This window comes from Triticum urartu, chromosome 5 (assembly GCF_003073215.2).
Source record: "Triticum urartu cultivar G1812 chromosome 5, Tu2.1, whole genome shotgun sequence".
In the NCBI taxonomy this organism is placed as follows: domain Eukaryota; kingdom Viridiplantae; phylum Streptophyta; class Magnoliopsida; order Poales; family Poaceae; genus Triticum; species Triticum urartu.
In genome coordinates, this window is record NC_053026.1 from 55,099,342 (window position 1) to 55,115,693 (window position 16,352).

A 16,352-nucleotide genomic window follows, 5' to 3' on the forward strand; every position below is an offset into this window, starting at 1 on the left:
TCTGCTAAGTATTTGGGGCAGTTCCGCTTCTAGTGACCACTTTCCTTGCAATAAAAGCACTCAGTCTCGGGCTTGGGTCCATTCTTTGGCTTCTTCCCAGCAGCTTGCTTGCCGGGCGCGGCAACTCCCTTGCCGTCCTTCTTGGAGTTCTTTTTACCCTTGCCCTTCTTGAACTTAGTGGTTTTATTGATCATCAACACTTGATGTTCCTTCTTGACTTCTACCTCTGCTGATTTCAGCATAGCAAATACTTCAGGAATGGTCTTCTCCATCCCCTGCATATTGAAGTTCATCACAAAGCTCTTGTAGCTCGGTGGAAGCGACTGGAGGATTCTGTCAATGACCGCATCATCCGGGAGATTAACTCCCAGCTGAGTCAAGCGGTTATGTAACCCAGACATAGTGAGTATGTGCTCACTGACAGAACTATTTTCCTCCATCTTACAGCTGAAGAATTTGTCGGAGACTTCATATCTCTCGACCCGGGCATGAGCTTGGAAAACCATTTTCAGCTCTTCGAACATCTCATATGCTCCATGTCTCTCAAAACGCTTTTGGAGCCCCGGCTCTAGGCTGTAAAGCATGCCGCACTGAACGAGGGAGTAGTAATCGGTACGTGCCTGCCAAGCGTTCATAACGTCTTGTTCTGCAGGGAGAACAGGTGCGTCACCCAGCGGTGCTTGTAGGACATAATCTTTCTTGGCAGCTATGAGGATGATCCTCAGGTTCCGGACCCAGTCCGTATAGTTGCTGCCATCGTCTTTCAGCTTGGTTTTCTCTAGGAACGCGTTGAAGTTGAGGACTACGTTGGCCATTTGATCTACAAGACATATTGTAAAGATTTTAGACTAAGTTCATGATAATTAAGTTCATCTAATCAAATTATTCAATGAACTCCCACTTAGATAGACATCCCTCTTCTAGTCATCTAAGTATAACATGATCCGAGTCAACTAGGCCGTGTCCGATCATCACGTGAGACGGACCAGTCAACGTCGGTGAACATCTTCATGTTGATCGTATCTTCTATACGACTCATGCTCGACCTTTTGGTCTTCTGTGTTCTGAGGCCATGTCTATACACATGCTAGGCTCGTCAAGTTAACCCTAAGTGTTTTGCATGTGTAAAACTATCTTACACCCGTTGTATGTGAACGTAAGGATCTATCACACCCGATCATCACGTGGTGCTTCGAAACGACGAACTTTAGCAACGGTGCACAGTTAGGGGAGAACACTTCTTGAAATTGTTGTGAGGGATCATCTTATTTACTACCGTCGTTCTAAGCAAACAAGATGAAAAAATGATAAACATCACATGCAATCAAATAATAATAGTGACATGATATGGCCAATATCACACAGCTCCTTTGATCTCCATCTTGGGGCTCCATGATCATCTTGTCACCGGTATGACACCATGATCTCCATCATCATGATCTCCATCATTGTGTCTCCATGAAGTTGCTCGCCAACTATTACTTCTACTACTATGGCTAACGCGTTTAGCAATAAAGTAAAGTAATTTACATGGCGTTTCTCAATGACACGCAGGTCATACAAAAATAAAGACAACTCCTATGGCTCCTGCCAGTTGTCATACTCATCGACATGCAAGTCGTGATTCCTATTACAATAGCATGAACATCTCATACATCACATATAGATCATTCATCATTCATCACAACTTTGGCCATATCATATCACAAAGCACTTGCTGCAAAAACAAGTTAGACGTCCTCTAATTGTTGTTGCATGTTTTACGTGGCTGAAGTAGGGTTCTAGCAAGAACGTTTTCTTACCTACGTGAAAGCCACAACGTGATTTGTCAACTTCTATTTACCCTTCATAAGGACCCTTTTCATCGAATCCGCTCCAACTAAAGTAGGAGAGACAGACACCCGCCAGCCACCTTATGCAACTAGTGCATGTTAGTCGGTGGAACCGGTCTCACGTAAGCGTACGTGTAAGGTTGGTCCGGGCCGCTTCATCCCACAATACCATTGAAGCAATATAAGACTAGTAACGGCAAGAAAGTTGACAACATCTACGCCCACAACAAATTGTGTTCTACTCGCGCAAGAAGAACTACGCATAGACCTAGTTCATGATGCCTCTGTTGGGGAACGTTGCAGAAAACAAAATTTTCCTACGGTTTCACCAAGATCCATCTATGAGTTCATCTAGCAACGAGTAATCGGATGCATCTACATACCTTTGTAGATCGCGAGCGGAAGCGTTCAAAGAACGGGGATGAGGTAGTCGTACACGACGTGATCCAAATCACCGGAGATCCTAGCACCGAACGGACGGCACCTCCGCGTTCAACACACGTACGGAACAGCCACGTCTCCTCCTTCTTGATCCAGCAAGGGGAGAGGAGAGGTTGAAGGAGATGGCACCAGCAGCAACACGACGGCGTGGTGTTGATGGAGCTGCAGTACTCCGGCAGGGCTTCACCAAGCGCTATGGAGGAGGAGGAGGTGTTGGAGAGGGAGAAGGAGGCAACCAAAGGCGTGGATGAAAAGCCCTCCTTCCCCCATTATATATAGGAGGGCCAAGGGGGGGCGCCGGCCCTAGGAGATCCAATCTCCTAGGGGGGTGCGGCCAAGGGGGAGGAATCCCTCCTCCCCAAGGCACCTAGGAGGTGCCTTCCCCTCCTAGGACTCTTCCTCCCTTGAAACCCTAGGCGCATGGGCCTCTTGGGGCTGGTGCCCTTGGCCCATGTAGGCCAAGGCGCACCCCCTACAGCCCATGTGGCCCCCCGGACAGGTGGCCCCACCCGGTGGACCCCCGGGACCCTTCCGGTGGTCCCGGTACAATACCGATAACCCTGAAACTTGTCCCGATGCCCGAAACAGGACTTCCCATATATAAATCTTTACCTCCGGACCATTCCGGAACTCCTCGTGACGTCCGGGATCTCATCCGGGACTCCAAACAACATTCGGGTTACTTCATATACATATCCCTACAACCCTAGCGTCACCGAACCTTAAGTGTGTAGACCCTACGGGTTCGGGAGACATGTAGACATGACCGAGATCGCTCTCCGGTCAATAACCAACAGCGGGATCTGGATACCCATGTTGGCTCCCACATGCTCCACGATGATCTCATCGGATGAACCACGATGTCGAGGATTCAAGCAACCCCGTATACAATTCCCTTTGTCAATCGGTATGTTACTTGCCCGAGATCCGATCGTCGGTATCCCAATACCTCGTTCAACCTCGTTACCGGCAAGTCACTTTACTCGTACCGTAATGCATGATCCCGTGACCAGACACTTGGTCACTCTGAGCTCATTATGATGATGCATTACCGAGTGGGCCCAGTGATACCTCTCCGTCATGCGGAGTGACAAATCCCAGTCTTGATCCATGTCAACCCAACAGACACTTTCAGAGATACCCGTAGTATACCTTTATAGTCACCCAGTTACGTTGTGACGTTTGGTATACCCAAAGCACTCCTACGGTATCCGGGAGTTACACGATCTCATGGTCTAAGGAAAAGATACTTGACATTGGAAAACTCTAGCAAACGAACTATACGATCTCATGCTATGTTTAGGATTGGGTCTTGTTCATCACATCATTCTCCTAATGATGTGATCTCGTTATCAATGACATCCAATGTGCATAGTCAGGAAACCATGACTATCTGTTGATCAATGAGCTAGTCAACTAGAGGCTTACTAGGGACATGTTGGTGTCTATTATTCACACATGTATTACGATTTCCGGATAATACAATTATAGCATGAATAAAGACAATTATCATGAACAAGGAAATATAATAATAATGCTTTTATTATTGCCTCTAGGGCATATTTCCAACATGCCTCCCACTGAGGATAGATGTCGTCAGCAATATAGTATCTCATGTTGTACTCTGGGTTGTTGACAATGTACTTGCCCGGTGGCGATTCCCCGTTGCAAAGCCTCCTGAACACCGGAGATCGTTCAAGTACATTGATGTCGTTGTGAGATCCCGGCATTCCGAAAGCATGCGAAATCCATAAGTCATGTGATGCCACCACTTTAGTATGATGGTGCCCTCTTTGGTGTGACCTTGATATGTTGGAGTTGTGTCGAATATAGTGTACAAGGTAGGTTACAGTTGGACTTGTAGTTGTATTGTGTTTGGATAGGATATGGAGTTATGTCCAAGTAGGGCACTTGTATTCTAGGCCTCTCATATATAGAGGGGGTAGACACATGATGTAACCTATGCCAACATAATAGCACCGGAACGCAGGGGAAGCCGACGGCATGTGCCGGTGTCCAGGGCGACCGGGTGCGGTATTGCAGCGGTGTCATGGGGAGGAACGCCCATAGTCAGGCCCCGGGGATGTAGCCATATCGGTGAACCTCGTTAACAAATCTCGGTGTCGTGCCTCGTGTGATTGCTTGGTCCTCGGATGATCGACGGTATGCCTCGAATTTATTCTAACAAGTGGTATCAGAGCTAGGTTGTTCGGGCTGTTGATCGTTGATCTAGAGGAGAACACGTGAAAGTTGTCAGCGAGATCTTGGAAGATGCAATGTGTACGATTGGAGGCATGGTAGCGGTAGTTTTCGTGTCGGTGGATCGAGTTTGCTGAGATAAGATCCGTGGAAGACGGCATCGTGTTTGATGGAAAGAGCAATCGGAAGCAGCGTTTTGTTCGGGAACTCGACGAGATCGGCATCCGCGTTTGCTGGGTTCGTGGCGGCTTGATCCGAGCGGAACACGTACAGGCGGTGGCCACCAAGTGCGTGTGCAGGGCTGCAGGCAAAGGGTTGGACGCAGGCGCAAAGCCGAGGCGGCTCGTGGGGCATGGCGTAGCTGGCTGGCCCGGGTGGGGCTGGTTGTGTGCGTGCTTGGTGGGCAAGGCCCTTGTGTAGCCACGAGGTACACGTGTGCAGTGGCCCAGGAGCAGCAGCTGGTTGTGCAAGGCCCAAGGAAAGCCATGTGCACGGAGCTGAATTTCAGAAGAGTTGGCACTGTGTCGGGATTAGAGATTTGTTTGGCGAAAAAAATTTACGACACAAGGGCTTAGTCAGATCGTGATACTGTCGTGGAAAAAGAAAAGAAAAGAAGAGGCCAGCTACACACGTATGATGAATCAGGTGTTTGAGGAAAAAAATCTTATACGACCAGGTCGTACGCCTCGCTACGTGAGACCCATTCCGATTCACGACACGTGTTAATACAGATCTCAAAGCACCAGTCCTCGATTACGACTGAGCCAAGCCTTAATCCTTATTCCCACTCCCACCCGAAGCTGTCTAGGTTCTGCACGACCTCTGCGGCAGCGGCGACGGCAGCGGTGGCTGCGACGGAGCGGCGAGGCGGCGGTGGAGACGGCGGCAGCGGCTGCGACAGCAGCGGCGGCCGTGCGGCGGCGAGGACGGCGGCGGCGACGGCCGACGGCCGTGCGGCACGACGATGCGTTCTCCTTGCGAGCTGCCTGTTCAGATGATCCGACACGCGGTGCAGTTAGTCACTGCGAGGAGCATCAGGAACTCTTGTCGACGGCGGCCGCGCGGCATGATGGCGCTTCATCCTCGCAGCAGGCACATCGGTCACACTATGTGGGGATTGATCTCTTTAGTGTTGTCAGTTTTACAATTTTCTGTCCTTGCAGTATATACATCAACGACTGAACAATAAGTTAACATATGATTGCAGGCTGATAATCTGAATTCATAACTAGTATAGTATGTGATAAAATTGTTCCAGAGAGGAATGTGCTTTCAATCTTTGGGAGTTTCAACTTTCGAACTCATCATTTGAACAATAAACCACTGAAGATATTAGAACAGAGCGATTTAGAGCTCCTAAGCAAACAAAAGGTCCAATTGAAAAGAGATCAAAATATGCGCTACAGGAAGCAAAGAGAGACAAGAAAAAGGTACTGCAGCAAAAGATTTCCCATGTTATAATTTCTTATGTGCGAATAAGTAGTCAGGTTTCACCAATAATTTCTTGTCAATTGGATTTTAGATAAGGTGCCAGTACATGAAGGTTCCAGCAAGTTGGTTCCATAATGCTAGTTAGCTCGGCATGTCAGCTAATGTTGATATGTATTTCTTCTCCAACTTAAAACTGAAGCGGATTATTGTGATATTCTCAAATCTTACAATTTTCTTGTTGGCAAACACAAGATGTTATGTTCATGTAAGTTGTTGCTTAGAAATGGCACAAGTGGGAGAATAATACCGTAAATACCACAGATTTTATTCAGTAAGTGTACAGAAAATTCATTTATACAACAAAAAGCTCCACATTCTCCAGGAGAATAAACTTCAGAAAACAACAACAAAGCATAAGTAAACTTGACTAATTACATGGTGACAAATTACAACTTCTTACACCACAATCGAGTTTACAGTGACCAGCACTGCCACCAAAATCACTGCGGCAATTATACATCAGACACATCCATCTTCACATCCATATCCCTCGATACAAAATAGATCAATCCTCACACAGTCCGATGAACGATCTGGAATTTGTAGCCATGAACAACTTTGCGGCGTCGTGGAGAGGCTGGACGGGTAGCCGACATGCCTGCTGCGAGGATGACGCGCGGCCGCCGTCGATAAGAGCTGGTGCTGTTCCTCGTCATGACTAACTACGCTGCGTGACGGAGTATATGGACGGGCAGCCCGCGCACATGCCGCGAGGAGGACACACCGTCGATCTTGCCGCACGGCGGCTGGCGGCCGGCGGCGGCAAGGAGAACGCGCCGTCTTGCCGCACGGCGGCCGGCGGCGGCGACCAGAGGTCGTGCAGAACCCTAGACTTACTGTGGGATTTATAATGGCCGGTTGAAAAACAGAATTAAGGCTCGGCTGGGTCTAATCGGGGACTAGTGCTTTGAGATAGGTACGGACAAGTGTCATGAATCGGAACGGGTCTCACGTAGCGAGGCGTACGACCTAGTTAGCTTTGTTGATCTGATTTGGTGTTCACACGGGAAGGCTATGTGGACTTCACTTTGTTTTTCTTTGTTGGTACACATTTGTGTTCGGATGGCGATGATCACGGTGACGGCTTGAGGAGTCTGGAATGTGTCTGCAATCGAATAAGTTTGGCTGGGTTGGACTAGATGGTCTGACGGATCGACGCAAGTCGGTTGGTACAGAAGACGGTGCGGAATCGGCAACGTCAACATAGGTGTGTGATGCTGATAGTGACCGACTTTTGGGGCGTGGAAACACGTGGCGCAGGCCCGAGGGCTTGTGTAGTTTCGACAAGGCTATGACGCGGGGTTGATTCAAGGTGATGTACACATGGAGCTTGAAGTCGACGGGGCGCAAGGGTGGACTGATCATCTACCATGGAGTCATGTTGAAGGTGGAGCTGGATTCAGGGGCTACGGTGTAAGGATCCAGGGAATCGAAGCCTATTCAGCAAGGGGGAAAAGCGAGAGACACGTAGTTCGGACTGGAGCCCAGTGGTCTGATGGAAGCGTGAAACTCGTCATCGGTCGGTGATGGTCGGTGGTACTCTGCAGTGGGGGTTGAGTGGTGTGGGTTCGCGACCCTTGAGACTCGACCGAGACAGCGGAGGCTCGACGCGGTAATAGCGGCGAGGCGTGCGGTATGCACGAGGCATGGAGACAGGCCAGGGCTCTGGTGGTCATACATGTGATGAGACAACTGCGGATTTGATTCGGGGTGACTACAAGCAATGGTGAAATTCCTTCAAGTTTCAGACAAGCGGTCAAGAAAGGAGCGGTGATGTTGAGTTCAGGTAACTCTTATGTGTGACACCCAATATGTGAATTGTTCACTTTCACGCAGGTCAGTGATCAGTGTGTGATGGCGTTGGACTGATGCTCTGGAAGTTGGGAGCGCAAACTAGAGTAATTTAGAACTTAATTTTGCTCGAGTGTTGACTGTGGTCAAGAAAAGAAGTGACTACAAGTTACAGGCGGAGTCACATAAAGTCTTTGGAGTAGTAGCGGTACTCATGGGATAAGCTCAAGTCCAATGTACATGGAAGTTTGACGCATTGACAAATTCAGGGTGGTGGATAATATTCGCCAAGGTGGAGTTTGTTGGAGTTGTGTCGAATATAGTGTACAAGGTAGGTTACAGTTGACTTGTAGTTGTATTGTGTTTAGATAGGATACGGAGTCGTGTCTAAGTAGGGCACTTGTATTTTAGGCCTCTCATATATAGCGGGGGTAGACACATGATGTAACCTATGCCAACATAATAGCACCGAAACGCAGGGGAAGCCGGCGGCATGTGCCGGTGTCCAGGGCGACCGGGTGCGGTATTGCAGCGGTGTCATGGGGAGGAGCGCCCATAGTCAGGCCCTAGGGATGTAGCCATATCGGTGAACCTCATTAACAAATCTCGGTGCCATGCCTCGTGTGATTGCTTGGTCCTCGGATGATCGACAGTATGCCTCGAATTTATTCTAACATGATATATTCCCCGCAAATTTTTATGGCAGTTCTTCTATTGCCAATGCATGCAATCAATTGATCTGAGCATTCCTGGAAATCCTCTAGCCTCTCCAATCACCAACAACTTCTCTATGTCTTGCGCATTTGGTTCTCTCAGATACTCTACTCCAAATACCTGCACCACGGCGCGGGAAAACTAGATGGTAAAGGCGAGGGTGTCCCAATCTTTCGATGAGATGATAACTATCGATTTGATGGAGTCGACTTTGACGATCCGACTACAAACGCGCACGACGTTGTACCTTAGCAATCGCTAAACTCCTGAGGTTATCGACGACGCCGGAAGCACAATCAGCCTGACCACAAAGGTCTATTCCTGCATGCAATCGAATAACAAGCAAGAATATGATAATGTAATCTGAATATTGCGAATATATATGAAGTATTTATAAAAGTGGGGATTCAAAAGCGGTCTTGGTCTGGTCATTGGACACAAACTTATAGCACCATGATCTTCATGATAGAGAGTCTCCTATGTTGTCACTTTCATATACTAGTGAAAAATTTTCATTACAGAACTTGGCTTGTATATTCCAATGATGGGCTTTCTCAAATTGCCATAGATCTTCGTGAGCAAGCGAGTTGGATGCACACCCACTTAGTTTCTTTTTGAGCTTTCATAAACTTATAGCTCTAGTGCATCCGTTAGATGGCAATCCCTACTCACTCACATTGATATCTATTGATGGGCATCTCCATAGCCCGTTGATACGCCTAGTTGATGTGAGACTATCTCCTTCTTTTGTCTTCTCCATAACCATCATATTCTATTTGATACGTCAATTTTGCATCATGTTTCCCTACTGTTATTTATGATATTTTTATCCATAATAATGCTTTTTGGAGTAATTCTAATGCCTTTTCTTTCATAATATATAAGGTATACACAAAGAGGGAAAATTCTGACAGCTGGAAATCTGTATCTAGAAAAGCTATGTCAGTCCACCTATGTTGCACAACCTCAAACAAGCTAAAATTTCACAGCGATTTTTTATCAAATATATGATGAATATTGGAGCAAATAACTACCAGAGGGGGCCCACCAAGTGGGGACAACCCACCTAGGCGTGCCAGGGAGCCCAGGCGTGCACTGGTGGGTTGTGCTCACCCAGGCCCACCTTCGGTGCCCATCTTCTGGTATATAAGTCATTTTGACCTAGAAAAAATAAGGAGAGTACTTTCGGGATGGAGCGCCACCATCTCGAGGCGGAACTTGGGCAGGAGCACTTTTTCCCTCCGGCGAAGCGATTCCGCCAGGGGAACTTCCCTCCCGGAGGAAGAAATCATCGTCATCATCATCACCAACAACTTTCCCATCTTGGGGAGGGAAATCTCCATCAACATATTCAACAGCACCATCTCATATCAAACCCTAGTTCACCTCTTGTGTTCAATCTTGTTACCGAAACTATAGATTGGTGCTTGTGGGTGTCTAGTAGTGTTGATTACATCTTGTAGTTGATTACTATATGGTTTATTTGGTGGAAGATTATATGTTCATATTCAATATGCTATTTAATACCCCTCTGGTCTTGAGCATGATTATCATTTGTGAGTAGTTACTTTTGTTCTTGAGGTCACGGGAGAAATCATGTTGCAAGTAATCATGTGAACTTGATATGTGTTCGATATTTTGATAGTATGTATGTTGTGATTCCCTTCGTGGTGTCATGTGAATGTCGACTACATGACACTTCACCATATTTGGGCCTAAGGGAATGCATTATGGAGTAGCAATTAGATGATGGGTTGCGAGAGTGACAGAAGCTTAAACCCCAGTTTATGCGCTATTCCATAAGGGACCGACTGGATCCAAAAGTTTAATGCTATGGTTAGAATTTATTCTTAATACTTTTCTCGTGGTTGCCGATGCTTGCGGGAGGGTTAATCATAAGTGGGAGGTTTGTTCAAGTAAGAATAACACCTAAGCACTAGTCCACCCCCATATAAAATTATCAAAGTACCGAACACGAATTAAACCAACATGATGAAAGTGACTAGATGAAAATCTCATGTACCCTCAAGGACGCTTTGCTTATCATAAGAGACCGTTTTGGCCTGTCCTTTGCCTCAAAAGGACTGGGCTATCTTGCTGCACTTTTGTTACTACTATCATTACTTGCCCGTTACAAATTATCTTGCTATCAAACTACTCATTTACTTACAATTTCAGCACTTGCAGGCATTACCTTACTGAAAACTACTTGTCATTTCCTTCTGCTCCTCATTGGGTTCGACACTCTTACTTATCTAAAATAGCTATAATTGATCCCCTATACTTGTGGGTCATCAAGGCTATTTTCTGGCTCCGTTGCTGGGGAATGAAGCGCCTTTGGTAAGTGGAATTTGGTAAGGAAACATTTGTATAGTGTGCTGAAATTTATTGTCACTTGTTACTATGGAAAACAATCCTTTAAGGGGTTTGTTCGGGGTATCTTCACCTCGACCGGAACCACAATTAGCTACCACTGAACCTACGACGCCTACTGAAAATATTGAATATGAAATTCCTTTGGGTATGATAGAACAACTGCTAGCTAATCCTTATGCAGGAGATGGAACCGAACATTTTGATATGCACTTGATATATGTAGAACAAATTTGTGGATTGTTCAAGCTTGCATGTTTACCAGGGTATGAAGTCATGAAAAAGGTTTTCCCTTTATCTTTGAAGGGAAAAGCATTGACATGGTATAGGCTATGCGATGATATTGGATCTTGGAATTGGAATCGTTTGAAATTGGAGTTCCACCAAAAAAATTATCCTACGCATCTAGTTCATTGTGATCGGAATTATATATATAACTTTTGGCCTCGTGAAGGAGAAAGTACCACTCTAGCTTGGGGGAGGTTAAGTCAGTGTTATACTCATGCCCCAATCATGAGTATAACATTGGGGCATGGATAATAAATTCAAGACAATAATCAAGAGAAATTATTATCGAGAATTTTTATGCTCGACTTTCTCGTAATAATCAAACCATGCTTGATACTTCTTGTGCTGGTTCTTTTATGAAGAAGACTGTTGAATTCCGGTGGGATATTTTGGAAAGAATTAAACGCAACTCTGAAGATTGGGAACTCGACGAAGGTAAAGAGTCAGGTATTAAACTTAAGTATGATTGTGTTAAATCTTTTATGAATACCGATGCTTTTCAAAAGTTTAGCACTAAATATGGACTTGACTCTGAGATAGTAGTCTCCTTTTATGAATCATTTGCTACTCATGTTGATCTCCCTAAAGAGAAGTGGTTTAAATATCACCCACCTATTAAAGAAGAAATTAAAGAACTGATACCAATTAAGGAAGAAACCATAATTTATAATGTTTAGCCAGTTTTCCTTTTGCTTATATTGAGAAACCACATTTCCCTATTAGGATAAAGGAACATGTTAAAGTTTCAACTGCGGTTAACAAAAGCTATATTAGAACACCTAAACCTGATGAACAAATCAAAGTAGAACCTAGTATTGCTATGGTTAAAGATCTCTTGGAAGAAGATATGGATGGGCATGTTATTTACTTCTGTGAAGAAGCTGCTAGAATTGCCAAACCTGATAAAAAGGATAATCATAGACCTGTTGTTGGCATGCCTGTTGTCTCAGTTAAAATAGGAGATCACTGTCATCATGGTTTATGTGACATAGGTGCTAGCGTGAGTGCTATTCCTTACACCTTATATCAACAAATTATGAATGACATTGCACCTGCAGAGATAGAAGACATAGATGTTACTATTAAACTTGCTAATAGAGACACTATATCACCAATTGAGATTCTTAGATATGTTGAAGTCTTGTGTGGGAAAATAAAATACCCTACTGATTTTCTTGTTCTTGGTTCCCCACAAGATGACTTTTGTCCCATTATCTTTCGCAGACCTTTCTTGAATACTGTTAATGCCAGAATAGACTATGAGAAACAAACTGTCGGTGTTAGTTTTGATGATGAGTCTCATGAGTTTAATTTTTCCAAGTTTAGTAGAAAGCTTCATCAAAAAGAATTGCCTAGTAAGGAGAAAATAATTTGTCTTGCTTCTATTGTTGTACCACCTACTGATCCACTAGAAAAATATTTGCTAGACCATGAAAATGATTTCCATATGCATGAAAGCAATGAAATAGATAAGATTTTCTTTGAACAACGTCCTCTGCTTAAACACAACTTGCCTATTGAAACTCTAGGAGGTCCTCCTCCACCTAAAGTTGATCCCATGTTTGAATTAAAACAATTGCGAGACACTTTGAACTATGCTTATCTTGATGAAAAGAAGATATATTCTGTTATTATTAGTGCTAACCTTTCAGAACATGAAGAAGAAAGATTATTAAAAGTTCTAAGGAAGCACCAAGCTGCTATTGGATATACTCTTGATGATTTAAAGGGCATTAGTCCCACTCCACGTCAGTACAAAATTAATATGGAACCTGATGCTAAACCCGTTATTGACCACCAACGTCGGTTAAATCCAAAGATGAAGGAAGTGGTAAGAACGGAAATCTTAAAACTTCTGGAAGCGGGTATAATCTATCCAATAGCTGATAGTAGATGTGTAAGTCCTGTTCATTGTGTCCCTAGGAAAGGAGGTATAACTGTTGTTCCTAATGATAAGAAGGAACTTATTCCACAAAGAATTGTTACAAGCTATAGAATGGTAATTGATTTTAGAAAATTAAACAAAGCAACTAGAAAAGATCATTACCCTCTACCTTTTATTGATCAAATGCTTGAAAGATTATCTAAGCACACACATTTTTGCTTCCTTGATGGATATTCTAGTTTTTCACAAATACCTGTCTCTCAACTTGATCAAGAAAAGACCACTTTTACTTGTCCCTTTGGAACCTATGCTTATAGACGTATGCCTTTCGGTTTATGTAATGCACATGCTACCTTTCAAAGATGCATGACTGATTCTCTGACTTCTTGTGAAAAGATTGTTGAGGTTTTCATGGACGACTTCTCTGTTTATGGGAAGTCTTTTGATGATTGTTTAAGCAATCTTGATCGAGTTTTGCAGAGATGTGAACAAACAAATCTTGTCTTGAATTGGGAGAAGTGCCACTTTATGGTTAATGAAGGCATTGTCTTGGGTCATAAAATTTCTGAAAGAGGTATTGAAGTGGACAAAGCTAAGGTTGGTGCAATTGAGAAAATTGCATGTCCTAAAGATATAAAAGGTATCCGTAGTTTCTTAGGTCATGCTGGTTTCTATAGGAGATTTATCAAAGACTTCTCTAAAATTTCTAGGCCTCTTACGAATATTTTGCAAAAGGATATTCCTTTTGTTTTTGATGATGATTGTTTAGAAGCCTTTGAAACACTCAAGAAAGCCTTAATTTCGGCACCTATTATTCAACCACCTGATTTGAACTTGCCTTTTGAAATTATGTGTGATGCTAGTGATTATGTTGTTGGTGTTGTTCTAGGACAAAGAGTTGATAAGAAACTGAATGTTATTCATTATGCTAGTAAAACTCTAGACAGTGCTCAAAGAAACTATGCAACTACTAAAAAAGAATTCTTAGCAGTGATGTTTGCTTGTGACAAATTTAGACCTTATATTGTTGAGTCAAAAGTAATTGTTCACATAGACCATGCTGCTATTAAATATCTTATGGAAAAGAAATATGCTAAATCTAGACTTATTCGATGGGTTATCTTGTTACAAGAATTTGACTTACATATCACTGATAGAAAAGGAGCTGAGAATCCCGCAGCTGATAACATGTCTAGGCTTGAAAATGTGTCTGATGACCCACTACCTATTGATGATAGTTTCCCTAATGAGCAGTTAGCTCCAATAAATGTTGCTCACAACACTCCTTGGTATGCTGACTATGCTAATTACATTGTTGCTAAATATTTACCACCTAGCTTTACATATCAACAAAAGAAAAAAATCTTCTATGATTTAAGACATTACTTTTGGGATGACCCACATCTTTATAAAGAAGGAGTAGATAGTATTATTAGACGTAGTGTACTTGAGCATGAAAGGGACAAATCCTACGGAAATGTCACTCCGAAGCTTGTGGATGGTATCATGCTAGAGATAGAACTACTCACAAGGTATTGCAAGCTGGATTTTATTGGCCTAATCTCTTCAAGGATGCCCGTAAGTTCATCTTATGTTGTGATGAATGCCAAAGAATAGGTAATATCGGTAAGCATCAATAAATTCCTATGAACTATTCACTTGCTGTTGAACCATTTGATGTTTGGGGATTTGATTACATGGGACCTTTTTCTTCCTCTAATGGGTATACACATATTTGGTTGCTGTTGATTATGTTACTAAATGGGTAGAAGCTATTCCAACCAGTAGTGTTGATCACAACACCTCTATTAAAATGCTTAAGGAAGTTATTTTCCCAAGGTTTGGAGTCCCTGGATATTTAATGACCGATGGTGGTTCACACTTTATTCATGGTGCTTTCCGTAAAATGCTTGCCAAGTATGATGTTAACCATATAATTGCATCACATTATCATCCTTAGTCCAGTGGTCAAGTTGAACTTAGCAATAGAGAAATATAATTAATTTTGCAAAAGACTATAAATAGGTCCAGGAAGAATTGGTCTAAGAAATTAGATGATGCACTTTGGGCCTATAGAACAACATATAAAAATCCTATGGGTATGTCTCCTTATAAAATGGTTTATGCAAAAGCTTGTCATTTACCTCTTGAGTTAGAACATAAAGCATATTGGGCCATCAAATAACTCAATTATGATTTCAAACTTGCTGGTGAAAAGAGGTTATTTGATATTAGCTCTTTAGATGAATGGAGAACCCAAGCTTATGAAAATGCTAAGTTGTTTTAAAAAAGTTAAAAGATGGCATGATAAGAGAATCCAAAAGCGTGAGTTTAAAGTAGGAGAATATGTTCTTTTGTACAACTCTCGTTTCAGATTCTTTGCAGGAAAACTCCTCTCAAAATGGGAAGGCCCCTATGTCATCAAGGAGGTTTATCGATCTGGATCCATCAAAATAAATAATGCCGAAGGTACTAACCCGAAGGTTGTTAACGAGCAACGAATAAAACATTATATCTCAGGTACGCCCATTAATGTTGAAAGCAATATTATACAAACTTTGATACCGGAAGAACACATAAAAGAGTCCTTCTAGAACACTCCAGAATTGTGAAAATAAGGAGGTACATGATACGGTAAGTAAACGAACTCCGAAAAATCCACAAAAATATTTTTTGTCAGTTTTGGAATATTTAGAAAAATAGGAAAATAAGAAACTTCTAGGAAGCGTACCTTGGTGGGCAGCCAGGTGCGCCCAGGTGGGTTGTGCCCACCTGGGGTACCTTCCGGACTCCGTTTTTCTATAGTGTGCTTGTTCCCCAAGATAAAAAATCTTTATATACTCCCCTAACATGTAGATCACCATATCACGGAGAAATCCTCCATTCTCTTTTCTTATTGTTTCCTGTCAGATTCAGCCAGGCTAGCCTCATGTCTTCCTCACCCTCCAACAGTGGAGAAGAAGACGCATGGGCGGTTCAGGAGGATCTAAGAAGAGAGGAAGCTGAAGAGGTGGCTATGGAGGAAGAGGCGGAAAATACTTTTGGGGTTCACTCTCCGGCTTCCGAGAGAGGCACCTTGGCCAGCATCTCCACTCACCCGAATCCTCATCAAGCTATGAGGTCACCAAATAATCAAGAGAGCCTCGAAGTGCAAGAAGAAACCCCCAAGGAGGCCTTTACATAGGTTACATCGTAACAATTTTCACAATTTCATTCATAACTATGGGTTCGAGAATACTCCTCGTAGGCACATACCGTCCAATTGGAACATATCTTGCCCAAGGGAAAGCAGTGTAGGAATAAACCCTTGGGGCCCAGAAAATAAACACATAATGACT